The following is a 15,486-nucleotide window of genomic DNA, read 5'->3' on the forward strand; positions in this document are numbered from 1 at the left end:
ACCTTCGGAGAGATAAATCCAAAACTCTTTTAGTGTTAGTGATCTCAAGAAACATTCATGTCTGTAAAACTTTGAGGCCAATATATCTGCTAAGTGTTGACAAAACTAACTTGTGGTAGAAATCTTCATTTAAAATTATATTTTTCTTTAAAAATATTGCATTGTCACGGAGTTAAATGTGAACATTTTTGGCTCATCTGAGGAGTTTTGTGCCTTTTTTACCTGCTTAGACTGGGAGACCAACTACATCAACTGGAGACCAGCTTGGCCAGACTATCTTAACCAACTAAGACCAGCAAGCCAGCCTAGTCTGGTTTAAGATGTTTTTTTGTTTTATTTTTTTGTCAGGTTTCTGAGGGATTTGGGGCATTTTTAAGCCGGTAAAAACTGGTAGACCAGTTTAAACCAGCTAAAACTATCTTAAACCACCAAAGGCCAGAAATACTCTAAGCTGATTTAAGATTTTTTTTTCCTTCAGGACTTTGGTTTGGGGCACTTTTCAGCTGGTTGGACTGAAAGACCAGTTTAGACCAGCTAAGACTGTCCTAGACCAGCAAACTAGTCTACGCTGGTTTAAGATGTTTTTGTTGGATTTTAAAGGGGTCGAGACACTATTTAGATGATCAAAACTGAGAGACCAGATTAAACCAACTAAGACTAGCTTAACTAAAGTTAAGTGTGAACACTTTTGGCTCATCTGTGCCTTTCAGAAAGACAGGACGCATCACAGACGTGTATCATTTCATTACAAATCCAGCCCGATCTGCACTTGTCCTTCAAAGAGGCATGACGTCAAGCTTTGGGCTCCTGCCAAGCCATCTACATGTGATTTCTGCCCTTCAAGACCCAACTGAGAGCTTTTCAAGGGCCACCCTAACGGCGGAGTTACCAGAGCACATTCAGTTTCCGGCCCACAGTAAGGAATAAAATTACATTAAACGCAGGTGCCCACTGGCAACTGGAATACTTTGCTTTGTATATAGCAGATGCGGCATAGCTCAGCGTAGATGCTATGGGATCATGGTATAAAATCATTCAAATCAGGCTAAATAAATCGTTGTTTTCAAAGCAGGCAACCTATGATTCGGCAGCTGCTCCAAAAGATGGGACGGTTCCTTTCAAATGTGGACAATTACGCTGCCACTCACTGTTATTGACAGAGGAGCTCGGGGGCGTCGGATGGGGATGGTTTGCATTAGTATTCTGGCGATGTGCATCTATTTACCATGTGCTAGATGTAACTAGACTGCCGCAGGCAAGATGTTACTTCTCAACACTGCAGACAATATCCGGCTCTCACCCTGAAACACTACAGGAAACATCCAATACCACCATCAACACAAGACATGAGAAAATTGTGCTAAATTTTGTAGAACTGTGCAATATATTGAATATGCATACTGACTATCTGCCTATTGATATATTTACTATGATTTTCCTTGTTATATAAAACAACAATGTGAATAACACTGAGTGTTAAAGTGTCTTCGAGTGTAATAGGCCTTAAGCATTGCCCCGCCAAATCCGCTCTAGGTTGAGAGGCAGTTGTTGGATATTATATGCACAAATGGCACCTGAACTTCATGAGTGGCACTTTTAAGAGTAAGAGCTCTCTCCTCAAGGACAGCTGTGCCCCCTCGTCCCATTAACTGAAATAAATTCATTGTGTTAATTAATAACCCCAGGGTCAATTTTTCACCTTGTTTATACATGAACCACTCAATAGGGTCTGCTCTGAATTTGCGATGAGCGACACGTTAATGGTCGCTGTGGCAACAAATGGGGAATTCAGCCTTTTTAGCCCATTTACTCACCATAATAAAACCATTCTGCTCAAGCACGCTGACTCTTCGCCACTGTAATTACATGCCAGAGCTGTGGTGAGTGGGAGCAAGAGTGTATAATCACATTCTGACCGAGACTGGAGCCTCGGGAGGGAGCGCACTGAGAGGCAGATGTGAATGAGTGTGTGTAATTTTGCAAGCAATCTGCCAATTCTCAATACCAATTTTGACAACAACAAAAACATTTTTTACTCCAATAATTTGTCTTAAAGTAATTAATCAAGACCAGTAAATAGTCCGTAATAAGAACAAAGCAAGAGTCAAACCACGCATACATACCGAAATGAGTAAATAAAAAGTGAATCTGCCTACTCGCTTTTTCTTTTAGCATATAAACAAAATCAACCAGTGATTGTATTGCAATCGACTGATGGATAGCGATCGATGAAATGGGCATCCCAGGCATAAAGAGTACTTTGAAAAGCTAAAGTGTTCGACTGTGCACGAGACGTACCAGCACACGGAAGGTGGAACTTTTCACAAGCCATAATTCCCAAGTCCCTGGGTTCATGCATAGGCTGACTAGATGCGGTTCCACCCACTCAGTCTGCTGAACCGAGAGACAGGGAAGAAGAGTAAGATGTGCTGAAGACAGAAAACAGATGGCCAGGCTTGGGTTTGTGTCTCCTGCCTGTCACCTCCTTTAAGTCCGGCTCGGGAATAACAACTGGCCACATTTTATCGGCATTATAAAAACTGTTAGATGGCAAACAAAGTTGCGCATTTCTGAGCCTGGGAGCTCAACCACAACCCCGCTTCCCCATGTTGCTAATCTTGCGGCTTTCGCTGACTAGGCTTCAGGGCAGCACAAGGGGAGAATTGTATATTGGGTGCAGGGGTCAGGGGTTAGGTGACCCCACACATATTCAAGCGACAGCACTAGGAAAAAGGTGTAGGGGGGCAGTTAGACTCATCTTGGGCTAAACCGGGTTGATTCACTTTCTGATACGTCCCTTAGCAGCCCTTCAGGGAACAGAGGGTGTGCTGTCCATTTGTCAAAGTCCGACTAATAAATAGGAGTGGAAACACTAGGGTATTGTTTGAGTATGACCTCACAAACTAACCATGAAGGATGCACAGTGTTCTCCAAGTTTGACACTGACAAAGAGGAGGGTTGAATTCAGAAATGTACATTTATGCATTTTGTAGATGCTTTTAACCAAAGCAACTAACAGTGCATTCAACGTATAGACTTGAGTGAGCAAGCCAAAGGTGACTGTGGAAAGGAAAAACAGTCGATAAGATGTTTAAGTAGTGGACGGAGAAAATGATACACAACTGGAGGAGCCCATCCTCTGACATTGACGAATGCCGAATATTATCTGGTTACATATTGTGTAATAATAGTTATGTTTTCATTCAATACAGGCACTCAAGATTAATACAGGAACTTAAGAAATGCTTATACCAGTTTGCCACAAAATGTTCCCTTACCCTCAAAACTCTTGCCCAAAAAAGTTCCTTATTACTACCTCCTTGGGCAATTGAGAATCTGCAGGATGGGTCAAAGGTGAAAGTTCAAGCAGCTGGTAAAAGCTTTTTTAACCACGCAGCATTCCAGCACAGCACCGGCTTGCTGAGAACAGAGACAAATATCGCAAGACCATCGGACCGTCAGGAGGTCGCTCAATGGGTATAGGTCACCTAGTCGATTAATGAAGTTGACTAGTTTAGCCACATAGATAAATCTGCTGAACTCAAACCAGCTTTTTTTGAGCACAAGAATGTGTGACTTCAGACATGACTCTAGATCTAATTCGGTCTCAGATCGGTCAGCCCACTTACTAGCTGATTTTCCTACATCCCTATCATTCAACCAAAGAGGGTTGATGCATTTAGCTGTTTATACACAATAATGAGCATCATCGAGTGCCGTGAATGACCCTTGAGGCACCCAAAACTCTTGCTCTTGTCAGGCAACTGGCGATAAGTCAGCACTCCGCTGTGCAAGGTGTAGTCAGTGCGAACGTAAAGAGGCGCCTTTGCTTCTTTATCGCCAAAGATGATCTGACAGGCCCTTTAAGCAGCGAGACAGTACCTCGTGCTAGAGTTTGACTCAGTGGTGGTCCGTTTGCTGCCCCGCGGCCTCCGGCTTGTCTAGAGGGTTGCAAGCAGTCAAATAAATGACAAATGTCCACAGAACACACAGGTAAGGGAACGACAGCACAACACCGGGAGCACCAGTCTGTCCTTTGCCGTAACCTCCACCAACAATGCTCAAGTGACTCTCAGTCATGGAACAATAGGCTAAAATAAAGAGAGAAAACAAGTTGAGTAAATCTTTCCTTGTTTTCCGACAAAAGTAGAGAGAGACCTCATTCAGGTCAGTCCAATCAATCGATCACTCTGATTGGTTGACGGGGAAAGGGAATTGACAGAGGGCCATTTCCCCACAAGCGAGTCAGGCTGATTATACAACAATCAATTTTTCATTACAGTAACAATCTGCACTGACCGAAAATGCCTGAAATAGTGGGAAGCTAATTCAATACCTCAGGCCATGCTACTTGTTAGTGATCCCGCTATTAGCTAATAAACACTTAAGTCTCTTTAAGCTCTGGTGAGATTGGCACAACAAATAGAGTCTAATTCTTATCTTAGATACAGCTACTTAGTTTTCCAACATAATATCAATACTTTAACAAGCACTTTCTTGGCTGGTTTAAGTTAGGTTAAGCTGGTCTAAGCTGGTCTCACAGTCTGACCAGCTGGAAATTGCCCAAAACTTGAAACTGAAAAAAACAACAACAAAAAAAAAACATATTAACATCAACACATTTAAAACCAGCCTAGACAATCTGATGGCCTTAGGGGGATTAAGATATTCTTAGCTGGTTTAAACTGGTCTACCAGTTTTTACTGGCTTAAAAATGTCCCAAATCCCTCTGAAACTGATAAGAAAAAAAACTCCCACCATAAATCAGCCTAGACTATCTGATGGCCTTAGGGGGATTAAGCTAGTCTTAGCTGGCTTAATCTGTTCTCCCAGTTTTGATCATCTAAAAAGTGTCTCGACCCCTTTAAAAACCTGACAAAAACATCTTAAACCGGGGTAGACTAGTTTGCTGGTCTGGGACAGTCTTAGCTGGTCTAAATTGGTCTCTTAGTCCAACCAGCTGAAAAGTGCCCCAAACCAAATTCTTAAACCAGTTTAGAGTATTTCTGGCCTTTGGTGGATTAAGATATTCTTAGCTGGTTTAAACTGGTCTACCAGTTTTTACTGGCTTAAAAATGCCGCAAATCACTCTGAAACCAGATAAAAAAAAAACTCCCACCATAAATCAGCCTAGACTATCTGATGGCCTTAGGGGGATTAAGCTAGTCTTAGCTGGCTTAATCTGTTCTCCCAGTTTTGATCATCTAAAAAGTGTCTCGACCCCTTTAAAACCTGACAAAAACATCTTAAACCGGGGTAGACTAGTTTGCTGGTCTGGGACAGTCTTAGCTGGTCTAAATTGGTCTCTTAGTCCAACCAGCTGAAAAGTGCCCCAAACCAAATTCTTAAACCACTTTAGAGTATTTCTGGCCTTTGGTGGATTAAGATATTCTTAGCTGGTTTAAACTGGTCTACCAGTTTTTACTGGCTTAAAAATGCCGCAAATCACTCTGAAACCTGATAAAAAAAACTCCCACCATAAATCAGCCTAGACTATCTGATGGCCTTAGGGGGATTAAGCTAGTCTTAGCTGGCTTAATCTGTTCTCCCAGTTTTGATCATCTAAAAAGTGTCTCGACCCCTTTAAAACCTGACAAAAACATCTTAAACCGGGGTAGACTAGTTTGCTGGTCTGGGACAGTCTTAGCTAGTCTAAATTGGTCTCTTAGTCCAACCAGCTGAAAAGTGCCCCAAACCAATTTTTTTAAACCAGCTTAGAGTATTTCTGGCCTTTGGTGAATTAAGATATTCTTAGCTGGTTTAAACTGGTCTACCAGTTTTTACTGGCTTAAAAATGCCGCAAATCACTCTGAAACCTGATAAAAAAAACTCCCACCATAAATCAGCCTAGGCTGGCTTGCTGGTCTTAGTTGGTTTAAGATAGTCTGACCAAGATGGTCTCCAGTTGATCTAGTTGGTCTCCCAGTCTAAGCAGGTAAAAAAAGGCACAAAACTGCTCGAAAACCAGCCAACAGACCAAGTGGGGAAACCAGCAAAAGCCAGCAAACCATCTTAAGCAGTTTTTAGCAGGGTTTATTTTTCATTACGAGCTAGCTCTCCACGAGGAAGTCCCATCAAACTATCCTTTTACTTCATACCGCCCAAGTCTCGTTAGTGCCCGCTGAGCGTGAACGAGAGAGTGTAGGCAGACTTAATCAAAATCACTTGCGAGGAATTTAAATACTTTAAATTAAGAAGCTGTGACGCTCTTTTCTCCAGGCCCCTACGGTCCAGCCACCTGGTGCGGAACGTCTGCTGGTTTAAGAGGAGAAGGGGAGGCTGGATGCATCAACTGAACTTCCAACTGTGCTTGCAGGCAACGAAAATGGAAAAGGACAACACAACCTTAAGCTGTCTTTGACTCATGCCTTTTTTTGTCATTATTTTGGCAGGCGCCGTATGCTGGTTCAAAGCGCCGGCTCCCTCAGAAGGGAATAAATGCAGCGAGGGTTGCATTTAAGGGGTGTACTCCTCAGAAGCGAAGCTGTTACAATTCCAATTATCTATTCCTCAGAGCAATGGAGGGTTCCAAGCCCTTAAGTGGGACAATAGCTGAGGGTGTTTGTGTGGCATCATGTAAAGCATAGTTCACCCTAAGACGACATTTCTGTCCTCGTTTACTCTACCTCATATTGTTCCCAACTCATATGGTGAGTCATTGATGACAGAATTTTCATTATAGGGTGAACTATTCTTTTGAGGGTGCTTAAATTGCAACAGATCATTGAGGATGTAGCTGTCAGCGGATTAGAGTGTTTGCCCGCTAAACATGTGATGCTAGTCCTTCATTCCATCTGTTTGGTTAGCAAGGGGGAAACAATTACGATGAAAACTAAAAGAGAGGGAAGCAGGTTTGAGAAAACCTGGTAAAAAGATTTGACGGCTGCCGTTCCAGTAAAGCCCAAGCTGTTTGACTGTCGTCAGGCACGCTCGGCGAGATGCGGCGTGCTCCATATGGCACACTCGGATCTACCTTCTCAAGGGAAGAGCTGCCTGCCATAGGGATTGTGAGAGTGTGTCTTTGTTGATCAGTCTTAAAGGGATGGCTCACCCAAAAATGTAAATTCTGTCACCTAATGTTGTTCCAAACCCTTCACCATCCATTTGTATTAATAATTCTTTCACCTACAATGAAATTGAATGCTGATAGAGCTGGACATTCTGCTCTACATCTCCTTTGAAACAACACGAGTAAATATTGACAGAATTGTAATATTTGGCTGAACTATCCCTTTAAGACAGCTCTGTATAATGAGGCTGGTTTCCGGAGTCCAGAAAACTTTCCAAAGCAAATCTTGCTGAGAGAGATGCTTTCTCCCAAACCTAGCAACCTTGAGGATATGCCCACGGAGCAAAACTAGTAAACCTGTGTCCCAAGACAGTCTCCAGAACAAAGACGCCCAATCTACCATTGTGTTTAAAACAATCCTTAATGGATAAATCTCACAAAATGTCCAGATCACATTTTAACCCCAAAATAAATAAATGCATATTTATTATTATAAATTTTATAGACTGTTTAAGATTTTTTGAAGTGATATTACATTAATTAGAATTTGGGGAGAATGCTTCAATTGTCTTGAAAATCATCGTGTACCTTTAATTATTAAAAATACTATATTGACAATAACAACATTACAATTATTAAAATACATGTTTTATCTAGAGAACTTTATAAATGTGCAAAACGTGTTTATATTAGGGCTGTCGATTTAACACGTTAATTCAGTGTGAAAAATGAACGCAATTAATCGCAATGCCCCCGGACCGTAATAAGGAAGATTCCTGAGAAATGCTTGTAGTTCCACCTGTTCACTCCAGGGGGCAGTAAGTGAAACTTCAGCTGTGTGAGCAACACTCAGTTTATAGAGTGAAGAAAACAACCCACAACACAAACATGCGTTACATTCTTGCATTCAAAACACTTGATTTAGCGCAAATTCAAACTAAGAGATCTCAAGATGTGTTTAAAGATTGAGTATTAAACTATATTTAACTTGAAACAGTGACCTAAACATTTTATATTTATGACGCAACACACCCGAGATGTGACACAAGCATGTCTGACGCAGGTGTACATTGACCAACAAGCCGCTTTTTGTATTGTCTTATTAATGATTAACTCTTGAATGTAATGCATTTTAATTATCTGAATAGGCCTATTGTTTATTTATATATATATAATTTTGTATTATTTAAAGATAACTATGTATCATTATTTCATCATTATATATTGAATTATTGTTATATGAGGGGCTTATATTTGAAAATATTTGTATATGCGATTAATCGAGACACCATGTAATTAATTTGATTAAATTTTGTTATTGATTGACAGCCCTAATTTATATATAAAACATTTTAATTATATATTATTTTATTTATTATATTAATAATTTAATAATAATTATATACATTATTATATTAACTATATATATATATATAAAATTTTAGATTTCAACATTTTAACAAATTAAATAAAGTAAAACAAATATTACCATGATTTTGTTGATATTTTATTATTATTATTATTATTATTATTATTGTAATGAAACTGGGAAAATGTGCTTCATTGTCATGAAATTCATCCTGTACAGACACATTATTATATTATTAAAAATATATTACATTTATAATAAAATATTAAAATAAACATTCAATCTATTTTTTTATATTTCAGCATAATTTATTAAAATAATAGTTAATAATCATTCATATTTATAATCATTAATATTCCAATGATTATTTGAATATATATATATATATATATAGTCATGAAAATAATATCACAATAAAATAGCTTTAATGGTCTTAAAAATATTCAGTTTTTCCCTTTTTGCTAAATATAATTAGAAATCCCGAAATCACAATTACCAATATCTTCTTTTGCTTTTGAGGTGAAATGCAACCTGGATATTTCTATGAGTAAATGATAAAACTATTAAACATTGACAAGAGAACAGACAGTATTCGAGCATCCTGAGAGTCATTTATTTAGACTTTACACACATGCAATGGAGAATCTTTGCACTAGAGAGTTATCACATGGAAAACACAGAGCCGCCCTCCTCCCTCTCCCATCAAGCCGGGGCGGTGAGAATTGTGTGGTCGCGTGTAAGCAAGAGTTTGATCGAGCAAGTGTGAATGTAACAAGGCCCGAGGGGATGAACAGACAGGCAGGAGACAGTGTGGATTACAGGCAGGGATTGAATAAACTCACATATGGAAACACAAAAGCAGGCAGCCCTGTTTATAACAGCCAGCAATACCTGGAATATGCCACACGTCACATTTTAAACATCTAGTTGATTAATCAGGAACCCGTATGACTTACTTTCTCCCATTGAACACAATAGTGACTGAGGCTAACAATATGCTAACATCTCCTCTTGTGATCCACGGGGAAACATGTGGCTGAGTTCACACATGGATGATAGCCTAGAACATACGGATGATAGCCTAGAACATACACAGTACACTCGGAAATCAAAGGTGCCGCCAGTCAAACCATACTGAGCGCAGTTTACCGCATGTGCTCGCTTTGAGTCAATTTAAAGAGAGGAATATCTCTTTTGAAAAGTTCAGCGTTACACAATGCTTTATTTCTCATGCTATTTTTAAACTTAAGTATACAGTGTGTGCACTGCACAGTATGCACTAAGTCGTTAGCTAGTACTCCATTCCAAACATAGTCAGGGTTTGTGCTGCAACTTGGCTCAGCTAGAGTGTGCTAAGGTGTGTGTGCGAAGAAAGATGGGGTCAGTAGGAGAGGAGGGCAGCCAGTCACCATCGATCCCCGTGGAGATGTGAACCAGCTGATGTATTCTGGGGGCCGATCTGCAGGGGCCGATAACACTGGGCCTTTTATCCATCTGCCCTGACTTCCTGACATTCTCCCACTCTCTCTCGCCCTCTCATTTCTCATCCAATTCTCACTCAACCGCCACTCGGCTAGAGAAAACAATCTTCAATCTCTGTCTTGCACAAGAATGAAATCCAGTCACCCAAACACAATACACGCACACATAAACAAACTGAGGTCATGTGCCGAACACAAGAGGCTTGACGTGTTGTGCAAAAGAACGGACGTAAACGGCTTTGTGGCTTTTTTGAAACGAAGACTCCCAAAAATAACAAAACAGCAAGGGACAATTTCCGTTCTATATAAAGGTTTCAACAAGATTGTCAAACAACGTTTCAGTACCTACAAATCTTGTAATTCAAGTTATGCGTTGTCTCACCTGCCGCCAAATGTTCGCCTAAACTGGAAGCCAACTTTTTCTCACTTATGTTAAGGAAAACGAAGAACCCTTACGTCCAAACCACACCCACGATTAGTTCAACCAATCATTAACGCTCTTCGACTAGCCGAGATCTCCTACGGCAAGAATTCCAGGGATGTGTGCACGAACCGGCATGTTCGCCCAGTTAGTTTACATTAGCCACAATGTTGCCGCAAAAGAACGCCGTTCCAACGCTTTATCCAAAAATATTTTTTAAATGTAGCATTTTGTTTTACCAAGTCTTAGTAGCTAACTGTGCTAGTGCCAACAAATGGCCATTTCTGCTGTGCGAGACGAACCTCAACAGTTTGCCCATGTAAATTATCGTCATAACTAGTCACACTGGCACACCTACTCAAACTGGGTTAACATGGATGTCGGAGTTTGCTGGGGTGGCTGTGGCTCAGGTGGTAGAGCGGGTCGGCCACTAATCACAGGGTTGGCGGTTCGATTCCCGGCCCACACGACTCCACATGCCGAAGTGTCCTTGGGCAAGACTGAACCCTAAGTTGCTCCCAATGGCAGGCTAGCACCTTGCATGGCAGCTCTGCCATCATTGGTGTGAATGTGTGAATGAGACGCAGTATAAAGCGCTTTGAATACCGTTAAGGTTAATAAGTGCAGGCCATTTACCATTTAGAGTGAATTAGCCTTGAGCAGAATTGGCCAACTCACAAAAATGACATTCTCATTAGCTTCCAGCACGGATAATTATCGTAGTAGAAGAGGCTTTGCGAAAATCCAAATCCCGCGTTGTACGCCAGCGTGGAATAACAAGATCTACCTCTTCTCCCTGCACTCGGCAGCACCCTTCCTAGCATTCCACAGCTAAAATAAATAACCCTACTCTGAATGGTATTTTAATGAGAGTGTGGGAGTCGAACAGTTAAGCGCAGCCATGTGCATGCCAACCTCTGAAAGTGGCTCCCCTTTATGCCCCCAACAATTAGTTAGCTAATACGCTTGCACTGTGAGAGAAATATATTTTCATGAACGTAAAATGAATGGGACAGTCTTGAGACCCGACCGTGCTAAGCTGCATTGAAGCACATTACTGCAATGACAACCTTGTTGTGTGCATGGCGTAGTCGGCGGGCTCTTAGCTGTGGCTCCGTACGCTTGGAGTGAGTGCGCACATTAACCTTTAAAGAGCAGGTTAATGTATGGAGAGAGCTTTAACAGCCTAGGATGAATTCATTACTTTGACAATCTAGGCTGATTTGCCATTTCAACCTTTTGACTATCAACGTACGGACAGCGTTTTGAACCCGCTATCTACTGTGCGAGTTTTGACCTTAATCTAACCCTTGTCTAAGAGGAGATATCAATTATGTACTAAGAGGTATCAATGTCAAACAGACGGTACGAGCTGCTGGGGTCTATTTAAGCTAACTCAGACAGGGAGTGTTGGTTTGGGAATAAAGTGCAAGCTTCACGCTAGCTTAACGTGGTTAATTCATCATTGGCTCCCTGGAATGAAACAGTCATCTTGGGACTCCTTTTCCATTCAAATGGTGCTGGTTCTGTCAGTTTGGTGCTTAGCTAGGATGAACTTCTCTAAAATAATTTCAGTGTTCACTGATTTGAGATCTGAACGATGACGTAACGGACAATGCTACTACATACCCTATTATCCCCATCTGCAATTCGGTTTAGCGTTTTTATTCCATCACGATTTGATTTTGTTTCAATAATCTTACATAGGCCTATAAAATGAAAAATCTTGACATGCAGTGGTGGAGATCTGCGATGCCATTAGATAGTCTGGCTCTTGCCGATAGTCGCGCAAGACGCTTCAGAAAGCTGCACGGGGGAGGGGTTGACTTGTCCTCTCGAGAGGCGGTGGCCGCCAATAGATCTTTGCCTATAGGAAGCATCAATGATCCTCTTCAGTTACCTGAGAGCGATACACCTCTCACACTCGCAACCATTTGCAAGTCAAGTGGATCACTTCACATTCAGTGCAGACGGCAAGGGGTGGATAGAATCTTTCCAGGACTCCAGGCAACATTGATAAAAAACTAAATGAATATACATACAAAACAAGGCTGTTTATAAAGCGCAAGGAGAGGCTATGGCTGGGGGCTTATGGGTAATATGTTCAGCCGTGCAAGCACAACTTTAAGAAGGTAGACTTAAACAACACCTCATATGGCCCCTGACAGAACTGTCTACTGTGATGTGACCAAGTGACCCAGGGTGTCTGGGGAATTTAAAAAGGCTTTGATGGTTGCATGTAGGTAGATGCTGCAACTAGGGGACTGTGCTTGCTGTATGAAGACGATATATTCCATTTATTTTGGGAATTCCTGGGAAAAGAAAGGGAAGTTTTAGCAGTGGCTGAAGTGAAGACAATAGGCAAGTATTGGCAGATGTTGGAAAGGGAGAAAGAATGAAGGCTTCTAGAAAAACCCAAATTCCTCCTGTTCCTCCAACTCCCCTTTCATCCCCACCCGAGGCTAAGGCTAAAAATAGAGAGACCTGGGAAAGCACATTTTTAGCTCCATAACTGTGGAGAACTAAGTTTGACACTGAGCTGATGGGGTGGCGGTAGTAAAAAAAAGGGATGTGGAATCAAGGGGCTTTTTGAATTATTTTGGGTAATCATTTCTATAATTTTAAGCATTATGAAAAAACTCAAACAAAACATAAAACAAAACAAAAAAAAGCAAAGCTAAAACAAAACAAACAAAAAAACTAAAGAAAAGGAAAAAAAAAGAAAAAAAACACAACAACAAAAGTAAAAAGAAAACAACAAAAAACAAAGCAAAAACCAAACAAAAGGAAAAAATTAAAAACACAAAACATATCAAAGAAAAGGAAAAACAAAAAGCAAAACTAAAAAACATCAAAACAAAAAACACAAACAAATCTAAACCAAAATAACAAAATAAAAAGCAAACAAAAAACTAAACAAATATCAAAGCAAAAACAAAACAAAAAGAAAAGGCCAAAAAAAAAAAAAAAATTCAAAACAAAAAACACATAAAAAAATCAAAACCATAAAACCAAATAAAAAGCAAACATAAAACAAAACAAAAGGAAAAAAGAAGGAACAAACATATCAAAGCAAAGCAAAAACAAAAACAACTAAAAACTAAAGAAAAGGAAAAAAACTAAGCAAAAAAATAAAAAACAACAACAAAACATATCAATGCAACAACAAAAGTAAAAAGAAAACAACAAAAAACAAAGCAAAAAACAAACAAAAGGAAAAAATTAAAAACACAAAACATATCAAAGCAAAAACAAAACAAAAGAAAAAGACAAAACAAAAGCAAAGCAAAACTAAAAAAACATCAAAACAAAAAACAAACAAATCTAAACCAACCAAAAAAATCAAAAGCAAACAAAAAACAAACCAAAAATCAAAAAGGCCAAAAAAAAATAAAATAACTAAAAAGCACAAAATAAAAAAACAAACAAAAAAAATTACAAATGAAAAACACAAAAATCGAAACCAACATTCCAAATAAAAATCAAAGCAAAAACAAAACAAAAAGAAATGGTAAAAAAAAAGTTAAAAAAAAAACAAAACATCAAAACCAAAAACACAAACAAATCTAAACCATCAAGCCAAATAAACTGGTATGTCAATTAGTTGAGGCTAAATATCTTTATATTATTAATTCATAAACGACTTCTCATAGGAGAATATCAATGGTATATCACGCCGTTTAGATACTCGTTACCTTAAAAAACGTGTTTCTAATACAGTTAAATAGGCAGATGCTAAAACTCTGCCTACACGTTCAGTCTAGCAGTCTCCGTTCAGTCAAGTGTTCGGCCAAAGGTCAGGTTAGCCGGCGCTCTCCATGGCAACTATGAATAAGTCTACGCCGAAGGGCAGCTTATGACCCAACTTGGCACATGCTCTTTTAACTGTCCATCACGGGATTAATCCAACCATTCCTTACAACCTTATGACCCTCGTGTCTCTAAAAAATGAGGGAGCTGCAAGACTTCCTGTCTGCCATTGGTCTCTGAAGTTTGGGCAGTACACAACGACCATGAATGGGAACATCCAAGGGTTCCAATAAGAGGTGAATTTATTTCCAGACAAGAGCCAGCGGTAAAGTTGGCGAAAGAGCTAGAGGGGTGTCTAGAATAACAAGCAGGTTTGCCCTTAAAGAACTCTAAAACTTACTGTGAGATAAACATAACTATGAGCGGCAGCCAGAGCCCTGACATTGAATAATGACTCCACAGAACCATTGAACGTCGTGTAAACAACGTATACTGGGCTACAACTCCACAAACATGAGCAAGGAGTTGTCCTGATGGGGTAAAACAGGCCAAAAGGGGGTTGTGCTCTATGATAGATATGTGTAAGACTTGTAGCCTTTGGAAAAAATGTTAACAAAACATGCTGTCCTTTTCCTTTCCTGTCTTTCAATAGCATCAAAAGCCCCTAAAAATCTTTGTCTTTGCAACAGTCCACAGAAATGTCAAGATACAAAGTGGTTTACAGAAATAGCCAAAGTACTTCATGCATATTTAACCCTTATGCCCTGTTCATCATGAAATCACGTTCCAGTCGTACCCGGTCAAAAGTGACCGGAAATAATAAACGTGTAATTATTTTAATTGTTATTAAAGAAATGTAACAACTCTAAATAAATTATTGTAAAAGCACTAAAGTTGTGCATTTTGGGTGTTTAGTTCAAAATACTGAACCAATCCCCATAAATGACATACCGTTTGAAAGATTAATCAAAACTGAGCGGACAATTAAACACACAAAAAACACAGATGAAATTACAAGTATAAACACTAGATGGCGGCTGAGAGCATCTTATTCATCCCTGATTGAAAAGATGATTTCTAGATTTTGTCACAATTTAGATATATTGAAACATTCTCAAAGATGACTTTTGTCAAAGTTTAGCATTTGTTTGAGGTTATTTTGGTCAGTTTTTGGTCAGTTTTTGCATACCTGAAATGAGTGGAATAGCAAGTATTAACCTAATTTATCCCTGGTTGAAGATGAATGTGTGTGTGTTCTCAGCATTATAGTGTGTGTCTCACCAATTAATTTTGGTGTTTGTGTCTTCGGCATTGTGGCTGATATATTTATTTATTAATTTCTTTTGACAAATAAAAAAAATAAAATCTGTTTTATAGTTTGAACATTTCAGTTTTGTGTGTGTGTGTGTGTGTGTGTGTGTGTGTGTGTTTTGCACTCTTGATGTTTGCTAGTCTC

General features: G+C 39.6%; 1 protein-coding gene across 7 annotated transcripts in view; it reads right to left on the reverse strand.

The window, feature by feature from the left end:
- LOC127641023 (receptor-type tyrosine-protein phosphatase S-like) overlaps positions 1-15,486 on the reverse strand; it is a 266,090-nt gene that overhangs the window by 164,717 nt on the left and 85,887 nt on the right. The window lies entirely within an intron of this gene.

The sequence above is a fragment of the Xyrauchen texanus genome, chromosome 50 (assembly GCF_025860055.1).
Source record: "Xyrauchen texanus isolate HMW12.3.18 chromosome 50, RBS_HiC_50CHRs, whole genome shotgun sequence".
In the NCBI taxonomy this organism is placed as follows: domain Eukaryota; kingdom Metazoa; phylum Chordata; class Actinopteri; order Cypriniformes; family Catostomidae; genus Xyrauchen; species Xyrauchen texanus.